A 16,673-nucleotide genomic window follows, 5' to 3' on the forward strand; every position below is an offset into this window, starting at 1 on the left:
CGAAGTATCCTATAACGTCCATTACAGAGTACTGAAAGAAAATTCACCCTCCAGATTGGAAGGAGAGCGCTGTGACTTCAGCCTTCAGAGCTGAGGCACAAATATGAAAACAGGAAGGGGAAAATCAAGCCAGGAAAGCCACCATCTGTTGTATAAATAAATAAATAAACTGCTCCAGAAATGTTAATTATTATATCTCTGTTAACATTATTTATATCTCTGTTAACCTTATTTAACTCTTTTTTTCCTTCTCACCCCCACCCCCCCCACTCCGCCTACCCCCCACTTCAATTTTCTTTCAAAGGTCCTCATCTGTTTTTCTTTCAACTATGGGAATATTCTCAGTAATTTCAAAAGGTACAAGACTTAATGGTTTGGACAACTTCTTCACTCTGTTTCATTCTGTCTGTAGTCCTTTAAAGCAGAAACAAGAAGAATGAATAGTGTTCATATTGTGGACTCCCTGAACACAACCGGCTTTGCTCTCACGACTGTTCACAGGAAAGTGGGAGGCCTGGTTGTGATTTCTCAATGACACTGCAGTAGGCAATACAGGTTTTGCAATATTTTCTCCTTTTCATAAGCATTTAGATGCCTCCTCTGTTAAAAACATAGCCACCAAAGCTCAGTGCCTTGATTCTTGAGTAGGTGCATTGGGATGCATGGACAATGCTAGCAGCAGTTGGGTGTCTATGGCTCTACACCATAAGCATTTGTGAAGTAGCCATTCCATCCCTAATCCTGAGGGAGAAATGCTTTTTCCTGACCTACTACTGCTAAGAGTTGAAAGGAAATGAAAACAATGTTTTAATATTCTAAAATAGCTTGAGTGAATATGCAGCAGACATTAACATGTTAGCCAATTAGTTTGTTTAAGTCATGTTTCTATTACCTCTCAATTATAGAATGTTAAGTATTGGGAGAACATAGCAAATATAATTAAAATAAAGGGAAAGAGTTTAAAAATTGATAAAAAGCAGAGTTGTTCCAGGCTAAACACACCATCTCAAAACTGTGAAATGTAGAATCACGGTTCTGTCCTGGTGCTTTATAAAAAGGAGAAAATACCAACAGCTGATATATGGAAACAAAAATAGCACTGGTATCTATAGTTAATGTTCCCGGCACTTTCTGTACAAGACTCAATTTGTTTTTACTTAATTAAACTCTTGCTGCTAGGGCTGGAGTTGCCTCTGCAAGATATCTGCCCCAGGTTGATTTTGTTTTTAAGTTCTAGATGAACTTCAGTCACGGGGAGGCTGAAAAATATATGTATTCACCGTATATGAAATAGAAGAAAAAAAGTAATAATAATTTTAAAAAGACTTCAATAAATTTCTCACCAAGAAGCAGAAAGTTGACCCACCTCAAAATACAAAATCCACCACAACCCGCATACAATGCACACCACACTTTTGTTTGCCATGCTTCGAAGAGATGTGTTTGGAATTTTTCTAAAGATTTAATCTGTATTGAGCAGGTTGCCTCTATTGAAAGTTGCTAAGTCTGAATGAACTGTGTATCAGCAATTGAATGCTGTGGCATGCTCCAGCCTGGGCCTTTGAAACTGTGAAGGGTCTGGAGCACAAGTCTTATGGAGAGCAGCTGAGAGAACTGGGACTGTTCAGTCTGGAGAAGAGGCTCAGGGGAGACCTTATCACTCTCTACAACCACCTGAAAGGAGCCTGTGGCAAGGTGGGGGTCAGCCTCTTCTTCCAGGTAACAGCAATAAGATGAGAGGGAGTGGCCTCAAGCTGTACCAGGGGAGGTTCAGGTTGGATATTAGGAAAAATCTCAGAAAGCAGTGAGACAGTGGCACAGGCTGCCCAGGGAGTTGGTGCAGTCATCATCCCTGGAGGTGTTCAAGAGCCATGTGGATGTGGCACTGAGGGACGTGGTCAGTGGGCATGGTGTGATGGGATGCTGGTTGGACTGGGTGGTCTTAGAGGTTTTGTCCAGCCTTAATGTTTCTGTTCCATGATTCTGGCCACCTATTGGTCCTGGAAGGACTCAGGAGAGCCCACTTGAAATATGAGGAGACAGAAAATTTCCCCACATCATAGATGTTCTGCTTGAAGAGCATGGGAGGTACAGCCCAAGTGGTGGGACGGCTTGGTCCTAAGGCACAGTCAGGTATCAAGGCTCGATGGGTGAGAGGGCAGCCTGGGCTTCACAGAGGAAAGAAGGCTGGAAAGAAGGAGGGAGAGAGAGTGTGAGAGTGTGAGCAAAGATTAAGTGAACAGAGGCAAAATAAGACAAGGCAGCATGGAGAAACTGAAATAGCACAGTTAGTAACAAAATAACAAGCACCATTGCCTCAGAAATTTGTCTTTGAATTTCCGAATCCTGTGACTATCATTTCTCTTTTGGTTAATGGGTATGAAATCAACTAGAAAATCTCTGCTCTCCCTCCCTGGGTGGTTGGCCTACAGAAGAAGCAACTACTGAAACTATTATTTCAAGTGACAAAAGTCTCCTGTATGTCTCTAAAATGACCTAATCTTTGCAGAAGGCTAAGTTGTGGGTCAGTGTAATTTCACACATTGCACACTGCACAAATTGCCCCTTTCTGGTAAGCATCTGAATGACTTACCTGGATTGAGGCTTAGAGCTCCTACCAATAAATGTAATCAGTTACAAGCATGTTTTTACATGTTTTTACAACATGTAAATTATTACAAACATGATGCCTATTCCCAAATATGAATTTCTCTTACCACCAGTGAACAGATAATTCTCAATAGTTCTGTACTTGAAATTCCTCTTATAAAACTATCTCCAAATCTTTCAGAGATGTTCAATGTAGTTTATGAGAAGAACTAGTGTGCTCTTCTCACAGACGTTGTAGCAGAATTAATAGTGTTGTATCAGCAAAAAAGCATGGAGGTAAAATGCAATAAAAATTGGTAAAGTTTCTAAGAGGTACTGACTACCTGCTTTACTTCTTTGGAGAGGCAGGATCCTCTGCAAACACACTTCATGCTCAAATACCAATTTAGCATGCCAACATTAACCTTTATGTAGCACCTGTCTAGAAACAGATGAATTAAAGCCAGTTAAGCCTTCTCATTTCTAAATGCTATACTTTGGAAACAAAATAATTTTAATATGCTCTTATATTTGTCAATTAAAATAGAATAATTCTGATTAATAACATTTCCAACCTAGTACTTTTCTAAGATACTTAAAAATGTTATAAAAGTAAACACTGTAGTAGCTTAGTTTTGGAATGACACCTTGTTTCTCAACAGAGGTATTTTTCTGAGGATCCCACAGTAGCTGCAGCATTTATGGTTTCTCTGTTATTGTTTCTTTTTTTTTTTTTCCTCTAATTTGTCCTTTGACTATTTTCTCTTATTTTCTTTCACACTTCCTATTTTTCTTTTTGGCACTTATTTTTCTTTTTGGCACTCAATAGGCTAGGCTGGAACCAGACCCTCAGAGGTCATCCAGTCCAACTTCAATACACGTGTGATCAGATCGAGTTATCCAGGGTCATGTCTGCATGAGGCATAAGCATCTCCAAGCATGGAGATGTCACAACCTCCCTGGGACATACTGCACTGATGTTTGAACAACCTACTAGTAACAAGCTTTTACTGATATCTAATCATAATTTCCCATCTTTTTCCTGCTGTTTTTGTCCTATCACCCTTGCATCTCTTCCTCACAGGAAAGAGTCTGGAACCATAATTATTTGTCCTCCGGACAGGACTCAGTAAGTTCTCCAAAACACTCCCTCCTCTGAGCTGAACATGCCCAGCTCCCAGCTTCTACTCGTGTGCCAAGTGCTCTGATCATTCTCATTGACCTGTGCAGGACTCACGCCAGTATGTCAATACCTTTCTAGTACTGGAGAGCCAAAATTCTGGACAGATCATTCCAGATACGGCCTCACAACTCACAGAATCATACAGAATGGCTGAGGTAGGAAGGGATTTCTGGAGATCACCTAATTCAACTCTCTCCCAGAAAGGATATCCAGAGCAGGTTGCATAGGAAAGCATCCAGGCAGATTTTGGATATCTTGAAAGAGACTCAACAACCTCTCTGGGCAGCCTGTTACAGTGCCCTGTCACTCTCACAGGAAAGTTTTTCCTCTCATTCAGAGAGAACTGCCTGTGTTTTAGTTTGTGAACGTTGCTTTTTATGCTTTTTTATCCTTTTTTATCCTTTTTTTATCCTACCACTGAAAAGAGCCTGGCCCTGTCCTCTTGATACCCTCCCTTAACATATTTGCACACACTGATAAGATTCCCTTCTTACTCTTCGTTGGCCTGAATATTCCCAGATCTCAGCCTTTCCTCAAACAGGAGATGCTCTAGACCCCTAATCTTTTTTGTTGCCTTCCTCTGGACTGTCTCCAGCAGCTCCCTATCTTTCTTGAACTGAGAAGCCCAGACCTGAACACAGCTCTCCAGACATGTCATCATCAGGGCAGAGCAGAGGAGGAGGATCACCTCCCTTTACTATGTTCTTTTTAGTGCTCCCCAGTATACCACTGGCCTTCTTGGCCACAAGAGCCCACTGCTGGCTCACAGTTAACTTGCTGTCCACCAGAACTTTCAGGTCCTTCACCACTGAGATGGTTTTCCACAGAGGTGGGTCAGCCTCCAGCTTGACCTTGTTCATGGGGTTATTTGCATTTGCATTCTTAATTTTTGTGAGGTTCTAATCAGACCCTAGACTCCACCCTTCACAGATCCTTCCTAACTTTAATCCTGCCCTCCAGTGCACTAGCTAATCCATGTCTCATATGAACTGAGCTGCGTTCTACCTCTACTGCCAATAATTTACAGAGGAAGATCTACATGGTGAAGGGCTCCTGAGAAGGTTATAGACTTGTGACCATTAAAATATATATATATATATATGAAATAAGATGCTGATGTCTGTGTGACTTCTTCCATTGTGCAGTATCTCAAGACTAGACTGTGATAATGGCAGTAGTACTGAGGCAGCAGTTCTGTTTCCTTTCCCTGAATGGGGTTAGGGTCTGCATTATGCATGGGCTGAGATCACTGCTGCCAGCACATTTGGTTTTAAGTTAGATTCTAAAGCTAAATCGTGCCAAAAATGGGAAGTATGTTACTGCAAAAGAGCTACTTCATTTTCCATAACCACAGTGAACCTATGCAACAGAAGAAAGCCTTTAGTTTCTTGGAAGTGGTTTGGTACTGACTGTGCCACAAAGAGCACAAGGAATTAGAAAAAAAAAAAAAAGAGACGGAAACTTTAAACCTATGAACAATTTTATCCTATCAAGAATGGAGAACAACATTATCTCTATACAAGAAAACAAAATGTTTGAAGATTCTGACATGACATAGCTAACACAAAAGTAGAAGCTACTCTTTGCAACAGATAGATTTACCAAGGGAAAGTATATGAGTAAGATAGTGAAACACAGAAAATTCAATGCTTCTGATTTACTCAAATGTAAGAAGATGGGCGAAGCCACGTCAAATTTTAATACTTCTTTAGTTTCTGCTGAGGCTGGGATTGTAAAAATGTTTATCTTCTGATATATCATCACCTCATATGGTCAAATGAGCTACTGTGAAACCTCCCAGACATCATCTCCAAGAAAGTGTATTTGTTCTGCATGTTGATGCCCATTGGAATTTCTTTTACAATGTTTTGAATCTTTCCCCTAATCGTTGTCATTTGTACTCCTGACTGAGTGCATTTCCTCATTCATATATTTTAACACATCTCATATGCCTTCAAGCATCAACAGAAATGTATTTTTCATTGGCTGGATTGATGTGGCTGTTTTTTTCATTGCATTTCTAACGTGACATGCGTTTGGGTTTTTTATTCTTTTGGTATTTTTTTCACATTCTTCTCAAAATTGCATGGTATTTAGAGAGAACAAACTGTCATATTAAAAGAATGTCTCTAACTGCAATGCTAGAGCAAATGTGGGGTTGCTCTGGAAGTAACACTTCATATTTATTTCCATGAAAATTACAACAGATACAAAGAACACAATAACACTATTTGATAGAGACAATTCTCAGCTACAAAGCACTATTTTTCAACAAAGTCACCACCATTAGCATGCATTTTTGCCAGGGATCAATAAGAGCCTGTATGCCACTCATAAAATCTGTACAGTTGCTGTCACACCATTGAAATGCACCACTCACTGCTCACATCCACTACTTGGTCTCTATCAACATTCAGCAAGCATCAATGAATGTCAGTGGGTGCCTTTTTTCCCGCATGGCGGAATTCAGTGATAGACCTCTGTTACTTCCCCTGCAAAGACGAGCAGAAAGAGATGGGGCTGTTCAACCTGGAGAAGAAAAGGATCCAAGAAGACCTGATAGATTTCAGCATCTAAAAGGGGGCTATAAGAAAGAAGGGGACAGAGTCTTTAGCAGCATTCTTTGTGACAGGAAAAGGGAAATCAATCTAAAGGAGAGGAGATTTCTGTTGGATATAAGGAAGAATTATTTTACAGTAAGGGTAGTGAGGCACTGGAACAGGCCACCCAGAGAGGTGGTGGATTTCCCATCCCTGGACATACACAACATTAGACTGGTCTGGGATCTGAGCAATGTTATCTTGTTGTAGGTATCCCTGTTCATGGCAGGGGAGTTGGACTAGATGACCTTTAGGGGTCCCTTCCAGCTCTATGAATTCTATGATTCATATGGACGTCCATGTCAGATGCCATTGTGTCAGACTGACCCTCTGCTGCCATGTATTGCACAGCAACAAAATGTAATGGAGTATTGGTGGGAAGGTTCAATTTTTACTGCCATACCACCAAACATCTACCGCTGCTGTTGTGGGCCAACATCATAAAACAGGAGGCATTAGGCATTACTTTGCAGTAAATTAATTTTAAATTAAAATTAATTACAGAACTCTGTATTTAAAAATGGGATGTATAGGAATTTACAGAACACATCAAGAAGTCAGGATTTGAGCTACATCTGCACACACGGAATATTTTATTTAGTGCAAAGGCAACTGAAAAACCGTATCCACCCAACTTCTACGTTGTGGATGGTCACAAGTTCCCCTACCAGCAGGCAAGGCAGCTAATGCAGGAAGTGTGACTGCAGTTATAGGAGAGTGGCTGCTCCAGCACTGTGCTACTGCAGGCTTTCACCTTCCCGTGGCCCATTTGGCACTGAGAACAACAGAACAAGGCACCTCCAGGACCAGAACCTGCAGTTTTCTCTACCTGGTTCCCTGTCCGTTCCTCTCTTCACTTTCTCTCTTTCTTTGCTGACTTTAAGTAGAAATACAGATTAGGAGGGGCAGCTATTCTTTGTTGAGGGCAAAATGAGGCTAATTCTAAATATTACTTTTTTTCCCTATTTAATATTCTAGCAAGGTTATTTTGTTATTAGAGGCGAGTGTAGAATTATACTCTTCTCACTGCTTTCACACAAATTGTTCAGATTTTCCTATTAAATAAATAAAGGGATAGTCTTCTGTGGTGGTTATTTATTTGTTTTTAATACCTTGAGAATCTTTAACTGTTTTAGACTCATCCAATTTCTTGTAATCTCCACTTCTATCAGATGAAGTTCATGTAAGCTTAACATTTGGAAAAAAAAAATAAGCTTGAGGCCTACCAGCTCCCTTTCCTCCCACTCCCTCCTCCACAGAGTATACTCACCATTCGTTTTTAGCCAATAAGTGGTGCTCTACAGCTCCAGTTGCTATGTTGTTCAGATTAAGAGTGCCAGTAAAAGATTTTCATCTGGCTTCTCTGTCATACAAGAAGTTGTAAAAATAAAAATAAATGGAAACTTGCAGTCAGAAATACAGCCAAGAAAGGCTTGCAATGAGCAGTCTTGAGAACTTAAAATAGATTCTAAAGAGAATCAAATTGGATAAGTTTTTGGAAGACTGAGAAAATCATGTATGCTAATTAGGACTTATTTTCAGGAGTTTTGTTCATCAAGGTCCTTCATTTTCATGAAGTAAATATATACACAAAATAAAGTTTCAAAATGTCTTTAAAACCAGATGAATGTGTGTGAGAAAAAAATCTCACAAGAGGTGACTTACACTTTCTCTCAATACGCGAGTCACTCCACTGTGTGGTTAGATACCTCAGTGCTCAGACCACTACTCCACTTCGTCTGAGCAATGAAAATCCACTGGTAACATCACTGAAGAAACAGTGACTCACAATTTTAATGTCTGTTTACCCCAGCCTTGTGTTTTTTCTTCACTGTCTGCCTCCACACTGAGAAATGTGAAGAGTGAAGAAGGCTGTCATAGCTTATTGAGAGGTATGATGGTACTTGTTCATTTGAAAGAAAACATTAGCTATGGATCCATAGAACAAAGAGCTGATGAAGAATGCAAAATTAGCAGAAACAATAGTGTAATAAAGATTATAAAAATAAATTTGTCATTCAAAAGACAAAAGTAGCTCACACCGATGTCTGGTGGTTTAAATCCACCTTCACCGGAGCACAAAGCATGTACCAGTCAATTATCGATTGAGAGAAAAGCCATATGTCAAATACAGTACATGATAGATTGAAGAAAAATCACTTTGACTAGCATGAAAATTAAACCCAGCCCCAGATTCTTTACATATCCCAAACTCCTATTGATTTGAGTTGATGAATATGTTAGGAATGCAGACTAGGTACAGAGCAAGCCCTGATAATAAATAGCCCATAACTTTCTGCAGTATTTTTTTCATTTCCCATCTGCTTCAACAATTTGTGGCTGATATTGCTTTTTTAAAAAACAACAACAACAAAAAAAGAAACAAAATGAAGTTCCTTTTCGATTTTCAGTACACTGAGATCTTCCTTTTTCTTTTATCACTTACAGAAACAGTATATATAATTTCCAGAGTTTAATATTTTTCTGGGGTGACAGTGGGATGACAGCCAATTGCTGGCACCAGTGCTCCCAGTTGTGCCCTGCTGCTGAATCTTGGCTGTAGGCAGTGCATCCAGAAGCACACTGAGAGCAGATGTCTGTGGTGTGCTGCTCATTTTGAGATGAACCATTACAGATCTCTTGCACTGTGTGTCCTTCCAGCTCCAAAATGTGGCTTAGGATCTGTCTTTCGATGTTCAATAAAACTCAGCTGTTTGGATATTCATAAATATGTTGTATATAAGTAATTGAATATAACTTCAGTGTACAAAGGGCATGAGGAAGCCAGGGAGCCATGTGCTGGGGCCTTTGCACGAAGACGGGTTGACAGAAAATGTCTGGAGTCTGAGGACGACAGATTCCTTGGCTGTGTTGTATTTTATGTTTAGCTCCCTAGAAATGGCATTTGAGATCCAAGAACTGATCATAAGCAGTGGTACTATTCTGAAAACAAAGGGATTTCCAGAAAGAAGAACTTGTGGAGGGAGCTGACTTCATTTATAGCCATTCCCTTCAAACAATGCTGATAGTGTGCAATGATATAAAGGTATCCTAATACAATAGAAGATCATGTCTGGCCTCTTTTGTGCTTAATAGCACCAGTTCTCACCCTGCAAGGAGTGCTCACATACTTTAGATTGGTCAGGTCTTCAGTGCCCTGGCAGAGAGCAGGGCTGGAAGCAGCCTCACTGGCTGCTGTGAGGAAGACGGGAAAGTGCAGAAACTTTTCATTTGCCCATAATTCTCCATTTCTCTCTATTTTAAGTCAGTTATTAAATTGTGTTATTTGCAACCACACGAAGTTTTAAATATATGCACTTAATTTTTTTATGTTTCAGTTTTATGAAAACTGTGTAAGTGACATCCCTAAGGATTGGGATCAAATCCAAATTGGCCCAGCCATAATTATTTTCAAACCTTGTTGAATTGTGTGACAACTTTAGCCTAACGCCAGTATTTCTGTTTAACACATAAGCATCAGATGGTTGTGTGTGTGAACAAGTGTACATGGACATAATAAACTAGCATCTCCATATTGATTTGGAGTGATTCCACATCCCTGGCTTCACAAGTATGCAAATTAAGGTTTGCAACACTGAATTTGTCTCCTTTTCCCACTCCAAAAAAGAAGTTAGAAGACCACGAATTTCAAAATGTAGAATAAAAAAAAGTGTTGTTTTCTTTCTCAGATCGATTTCTTAATTAAAATTAATGAATTCTGTGGGAAGAATAGTGTTTCCCAGTGTGGGAAATAGACAAAAGATTGTTGTGAGGATTGGAAATAGCCATGCAATTTGGAGACAGCAATTTCTGTCAAATATTCAATGTACTTCCCTTCTCAGAATGTTTGAAAATTATGATTTTGACTTCCATTCTATACACTAGCTTATTTTCTGTATGATTGAGCCTTATGCTTATGTTATTTCTTTCGGTGGCTGTTATATTTGCATTTGGAAATTCTAAAAGACAATATAATACATAGCTGGAATTCAGTGAGTTTTTAGACAATTCCTAGACTGGGCTGACCTTTCATACCTAGTAGTCTGGGAGCTTTGCCCTTCCTTCCTTCAGAGCTGTGTGCTTTTTCTGTAGAAAGAGAATAAAGAAAAATTAAAACAAACAAACAAACAAACAAACAAACACACAACACTAAAACATGCAATCCCTTTTGAAGAAAATTGAGCAACCCCTCAAATACCTTTTAACTGCCAGCTATGAGGAAATCTCATGAAAAGTAGGGGAAGTAATAGGGGGAAATGTGGTGGAAAATGAAGAGTGCTGGAGTGGAAGCTGAAGAAGACTGGGGATTCAATTTTGAAGATCCTGAAGAGACACTGTGAAAGTAATAACAAAAATAGAATAAGATCTACAAGATTATGAAAAGAATGATTATGTACAAGTGGGTATTCAGAATGTACAAGAAACAGCAGAAAGGTTGAATTGCTACTGATACTGCTGAATGTCAATGCAGTACACTGGAAACTGTAGTCTGTATGACAATGTTAAGAATAATCAGTTGTAGAAACTCAGATACATCAATGCATCTGAGTTACTGAATTCAAAGTTTTGGATATTTGATACCCAATGCTGTCCATGACTGACATGGAAAAAAATAGATTACACCTAAATACACAAAAGTTTGATACTCATTTTATGGGCACATCATATTAAAGAAGTGACATTTAATGGGAAATAGAAAGAGCAAAAGGACACACTTGGAATTTATTTCTGATGCAGTTCATAATCTGATCAAATTTTGTGATTTTAGGGCTTTAAGAAGATTGTAGGCTAGGATATAGATGCAAGGCAACACAACAAGTAAAAGTGAAGTAAAACTTTGAAACTAGTGAAAGCTATAACTTGATCCAAAGCATAATATAAAACAAAACAAAACAAAAAAAAACAAACAAACAAACAAACAAAAAAACCAAACATACAAAGACAACATGACAAAGTAGCCCTAGAGTATTATACTATCCTCAAAGGTAACACTGATACAATAGCACGAATATTCTAAATATGAGTACTCTTGTTCTAAGGGACTAAGTTCATACTGTGAAAACTACGAAGAGACATAAATTGGGAGGGTAAAGTATACTTGTAGGAGGGAAGAAATAAAAACCTGCAAAAGATATGCAGAGAAACCAATCTGCAGCTTACATAATATATATATATATATATATATATAAAGAAAAGAGGAAGAATGATGGTGATGAAATACCATGCAATAACACATCTAGGTCACCTAGAAATCCATGAATGACCTTAAGTAAAATGCTAAGCAATTATTCTGTGTTGGAAACTGGAAGATATGGTATGGACAATAAAGACGGATGAAGAAGTTGAATCTACATTTAGGGAAATGTGATTAAATCTAATTATAAATACAAAATTGCAGTGAGAACAGTGGTTATCAACATTAAAAATATCTACACACAGAGAAGAAATTATGTAGAAATTCACTATCCCATTAGCTTAATACTTCATTTTCATAAATAAAACTCTGAGAATACTAGGCAATGTGATGGCATTCCCTATAGGATAACCAGCCTTATAAATTCTTCATAAATCTACCAAAGAATCTAAAATACAAAATTAAGACATCCAGGTAATATACTTGAAAGGCTATGAAAATATTTCAAGAATATATTTCAAGGATACAAAATAAGAAGCACAAAACAGAAGTGATGCTACCAACACTATATTTGCTTTAAACCTCTTCAAACGGAATAAAGGTGCTTTGAATAGCACTTTAGTACTAAATATTAAATATATTTAAAAGGATTTTAAATTGAAAGTGCTCTTAATGCATTTGTATACATAAGGAAATAATAATAATAATAGAAATAAAAGAGGTAAAAATCTATGTGGGATTAAATTGAAATAATACAATTCAAAGGTCTTTAGAAGATAATTCAGTGTTGACAGACACTGATGAAGGGAGGAACAGGAAGGAACCCACTCCAAACATGAGTTTCTTTCTCAGAGGAACAACTGCTAGAGTCTATTTCCAGTAACTTCTTATCTTAAGAGAAAGGGGCCAAGAGATAAGGACTAAACTCTTACCAGTAGAGTCACCTCACTGAAGCAGACAAAGAGGAAAAAACAGGAACAGAGTGTTATAAATTAAGGAATATTAGTATTAGCATTCTATATGCTTCATACTCCACATTTCTGCGAGGCACACTTAGGCTCTTTTTCTGTATCCTATAGAGCACAGTAAATAGTTGACTAAGATCTTCTTGGAGGGGCTATAAAGATCAAATAACATTTTTACCCTTCTTATATCTCAGGCTCATACATTTTCTGACAACAGTAACAGTCCAGAGGATAATGCAGCTGAAACTTTTAATTTATGTTATATCAACAGTTCAGTTGAGTAATTATGAATTTTTATATTTCACAAAATAATGCTGCTATGTCATCCATATTCAGCTATGTTACCCTCTTTATCACTGTCATATAAATACAGCAATGATATCCACTGCCAATGTGTTGGCCCAAAGCATTTCCAAAACAAATCTTAATGCACTGTTCCTAGGAGCTGCATGTTAACTCTAACCTGAAAGGAGATTTGCAAAAGTCCTCAGTAATAAGGTATTTATTTTACTGACTATGCTCTAAGAAGCTCATGTTTGTTATTCATTGCTACCTGCATTCTGAATAATTGCACTCAATAAACTGGTTCCTGCTATGCTTTTCTCAGATATGGGGATAAGATTAGTCACAGCAGAAACTATCTTCATCCTTTTAAAAAGACAATCTCCTTTTCCAGTAACATAGGTATTCATTTAGATGAGATCACTGACTGATAATCTAATTTGAATTGCAGTGTTTTTTAATCACTTTTTCACATGCCTATTAGTTGTGGAAGACAATGTAAATAATGGGAAGTTTTTATTGTTTTACTTTCTGCACTCATATCTAAAACACTTTGAACATAAATATACCATGTTTATCTAAAATATGATTAGTAATACATATCTATACAGATGTACTTTAAGTGTATGTCAGAAATGTACATCCCTCCATCATGATATGTTTTATAAAGTCCCAGATGTATTCATAATGTTAGATACAGTATTTGTATCATTGATCCCCACTATTTCCTCCAATTACTCCTCCACTTACCAGAAGAATATTTACTTCTTTCTTCCCTTAAAATTTATGTTGCCTTTAGACCTTTTCTGAGGCCACAGTTGGACAATGCATTCTCAGTACTGTGCAAGGTTTTTCGTTTTTGTTTGTTTGTTTGTTTAATTTTTTTTATTTTTCTGTAGGTTGGTTGGTGTCCTGGTTTCAGCTCAGACAAAGTTAACTTTCTTTGTAGTGTCTGCTACAATGTTATGTCTTAGCTTTAGGAGGAAACAATGTTGATAACACACTGATGTTTTAGTTGTTGCTGAACAGTGCTGTACAGAGCCAAGAACACCTCAACAGCTCATGATGCCCTGCCTGCAAGGGGCTTGGGGGCACAACAAGCTGAGAGGGGACAGAACCAGGACACTGACCTAGACTGGCCTGAGGGACATCCCAGTATATATGGTTTCATGTGGAAGTATTAACCTGGGGAATAGGTTGGGGTGGACCACCGCTATTTAGGCTACCTGAACACTGGTCAACACACATGGTGGTTGCTCTGAAAGTAATACCTCTTGCTTATTTGCTTATTATGTGAGCTCACTGTGCTCACATCCACTGTTTGATCTCCAGGAATGTTCAACAAGCATTGATAAATGCCAATGGGTGCCATTTTTTCTGCATGGAGGAATTCAGTGATACATCTTTGCTTCATACACACTTCCAGCTCAGACACCATTGTGTCAGACCTCTCCCCTGCTGCTGTCTGTCACACAGCAACAAAATATAATGGAATACTTGTGAGAAGATTAAATCTCTACTGCTATACCAACATAAAAAAAACCCATAACAATCAACATAACAAAATCGAAGTTATTACTTCTGGAGGAGCCCTTGCATATGCACATGCACATGTATGTGTATAAATATGTGTGTGTGTATATGTATTTATACACACACACACACATCTATACACACACACATATCTATATATGTAAAATCATTGCTGTTATTTCTCTTTTCCTTTTTTATCTTAGGAAATAGTTTTTGTATCAACTCAGGAGTTCTTTCGTGTTGTTTTTCTCCTGTATCCCAGTGGAAAGGGGGAGTGAGTGAACAGCTCTGTTGTGCTGACCTGCATGTTGGGTTAAACCACAACAATTTTGGGATTTCCTTTTCCTTTTCTCTTTTCTCTTTTCTCTTTCTTTTCTTCTTTTCTTTTCTCTTTCTTCTTTTCTTTTCTCTTTCTTTTCTTTTCTTTTCTTTTCTTTTCTTTTCTTTTCTTTTCTTTTCTTTTCTTTTCTTTTCTTTTCTTTTCTTTTCTTTTCTTTTCTTTTCTTTTCTTTTCTTTTCTTTTCTTTTCTTTTCTTTTCTTTTCTTTTCTTTTCTTTTTTCTTTTTAGGTTCAGTAAACACCTGACATCTGCAGCTCATCTGGGTTCTTTTATCTGTGTGGCACCAATCCACCCTGCAATTATATGCTTAACACTCCTAGAAGCAAAGTAAATCCTGGCATTCAGACAGGCTTAAGCTTAGATGTCCAGTTATCTCACCTTAAAATCATTTTGTACTGACTCATATAGCTGAAGATGCTTAGAACCATTCTATGACTCTATGAAATATCACTTTTCTAAATTATTTTGTGTAGATATGTACAATTTGTCTAATGGAAAATGGTGTTTTCCATGAGTGCTCAAGCTGATTTTTAACAGCAAATCTCCAATTATCATCACTGAAAAGAATACCAAGTCTTGGTGGCTTTTCTAATGTCTGTGTGTACCCACAGAAGAATTGTTTCATCCATCACTGGCACTCAGTTGTCACTGTCTAGAACTGGCATAATCTCCAGCAAAATATCATTTGATTGTTCACCTTTCAGAACAACACCCAGGTTTCTTGCTGGATTTCTGTTTGCTGTTTTATTTCTGGTGTTATAATGTCCTTAAGTGTGTATCTTCCAATCTGAGATATACTGTCTTCTCTGGAAAACAAAGCAAAACAAACAAACAAACAAACAAACAAAAAGCCAATTAAATTAATCTATTCTGCTAATGAATACTATTTCCCATCAATGGATAAAAATAAATACAAATCAAGCAACCAAGTCTGATTATATGAATCCTAACGCTTGCAAAATACCATTCTATTTGGTTCCTTGTAAAACGATGATAAATGTGGTCAAAGGATGTTTTCTGGGTATCCTCTGAATTTTGGGTTTCCTGTAAAACAAGGGCACAAACCGTACTTCTGTACTCTTACTCAAGTACAAGCACCAGCTTTGGAGAAGCAGGCCTCAGAGAAGTAATCCCCAGTGTATGAGTTGCAAAGTGAAACCCCACTAGATTCCCACAGAGGTAAGTAGAACTTTCTCTCTTTAGAAAGATCTGTTCTAAAAATTCAACTATGACCAAAATAAATTCACATTTCTTTATATTCACTTATTTCTTGCCGCAATTTTCATGTTGAAGCTTTCACTGATTTTTATCATTATTTTTAATTTTAGTCTTGCTGGGTAACAACTATCCTTCATCTGAAAATTAGAAAGGAGCTTTTAAGCTGTTGACCTCAGCTCCTCTGCTGGTTTAGGTATTATCACTTACTGCTCTGATGTGTATTTCAGATGTTTCTGTTCTCTTTTAAACTTCACCTCTTTGCAACCAAAGGAGACACTCTGAACTTCCTTTTTTCCTCCACCAAAACAAGAGTAACATATTTAAAATTAACTACACGTGAAGTCAGGTAAAACAGTCAATACTCCCATGACTTTGGACACCAGATGGTCTACAGGAAAATGTTGTGATTTATTGTCATATTTTAGACCCATTTATAATAAGATTAGAAAAAAGTGTGGTATAAATTTCAAATTTAAGAGCTGAGCAGAGTATGAGAAACCACACCGGTTGTTGACATCAGACAATGTTCATAACTGCTCACCAAGATGAGAATTTGAAATATTCTTCATTAGCAAACCTTCATTTCCTATCTATGATATAAAAGGTTTCCTGCACAAGTCTGAAATTGCATCACAATGTAAACAAGTCGGAAAAGATACTTCTTATTTCCTGATTTGATGTCTCATAGCTTTGCTATTTACAATGCAAAATTCAAAGACAAAGCTCATGTGTTGAGTTAAAGGTTAGTCATGTATATAATTTCTGTTTTTGTGAAATTCAGTAGTTACAGACAATATTCAGATGTATTTGGAGCTTTTCATAGGATTTT

The sequence above is a fragment of the Cyrtonyx montezumae genome, unplaced genomic scaffold (genome assembly GCF_038088225.1).
Source record: "Cyrtonyx montezumae isolate F1298 unplaced genomic scaffold, pur_monq_1.0 scaffold_3, whole genome shotgun sequence".
NCBI lineage: Eukaryota > Metazoa > Chordata > Aves > Galliformes > Odontophoridae > Cyrtonyx > Cyrtonyx montezumae.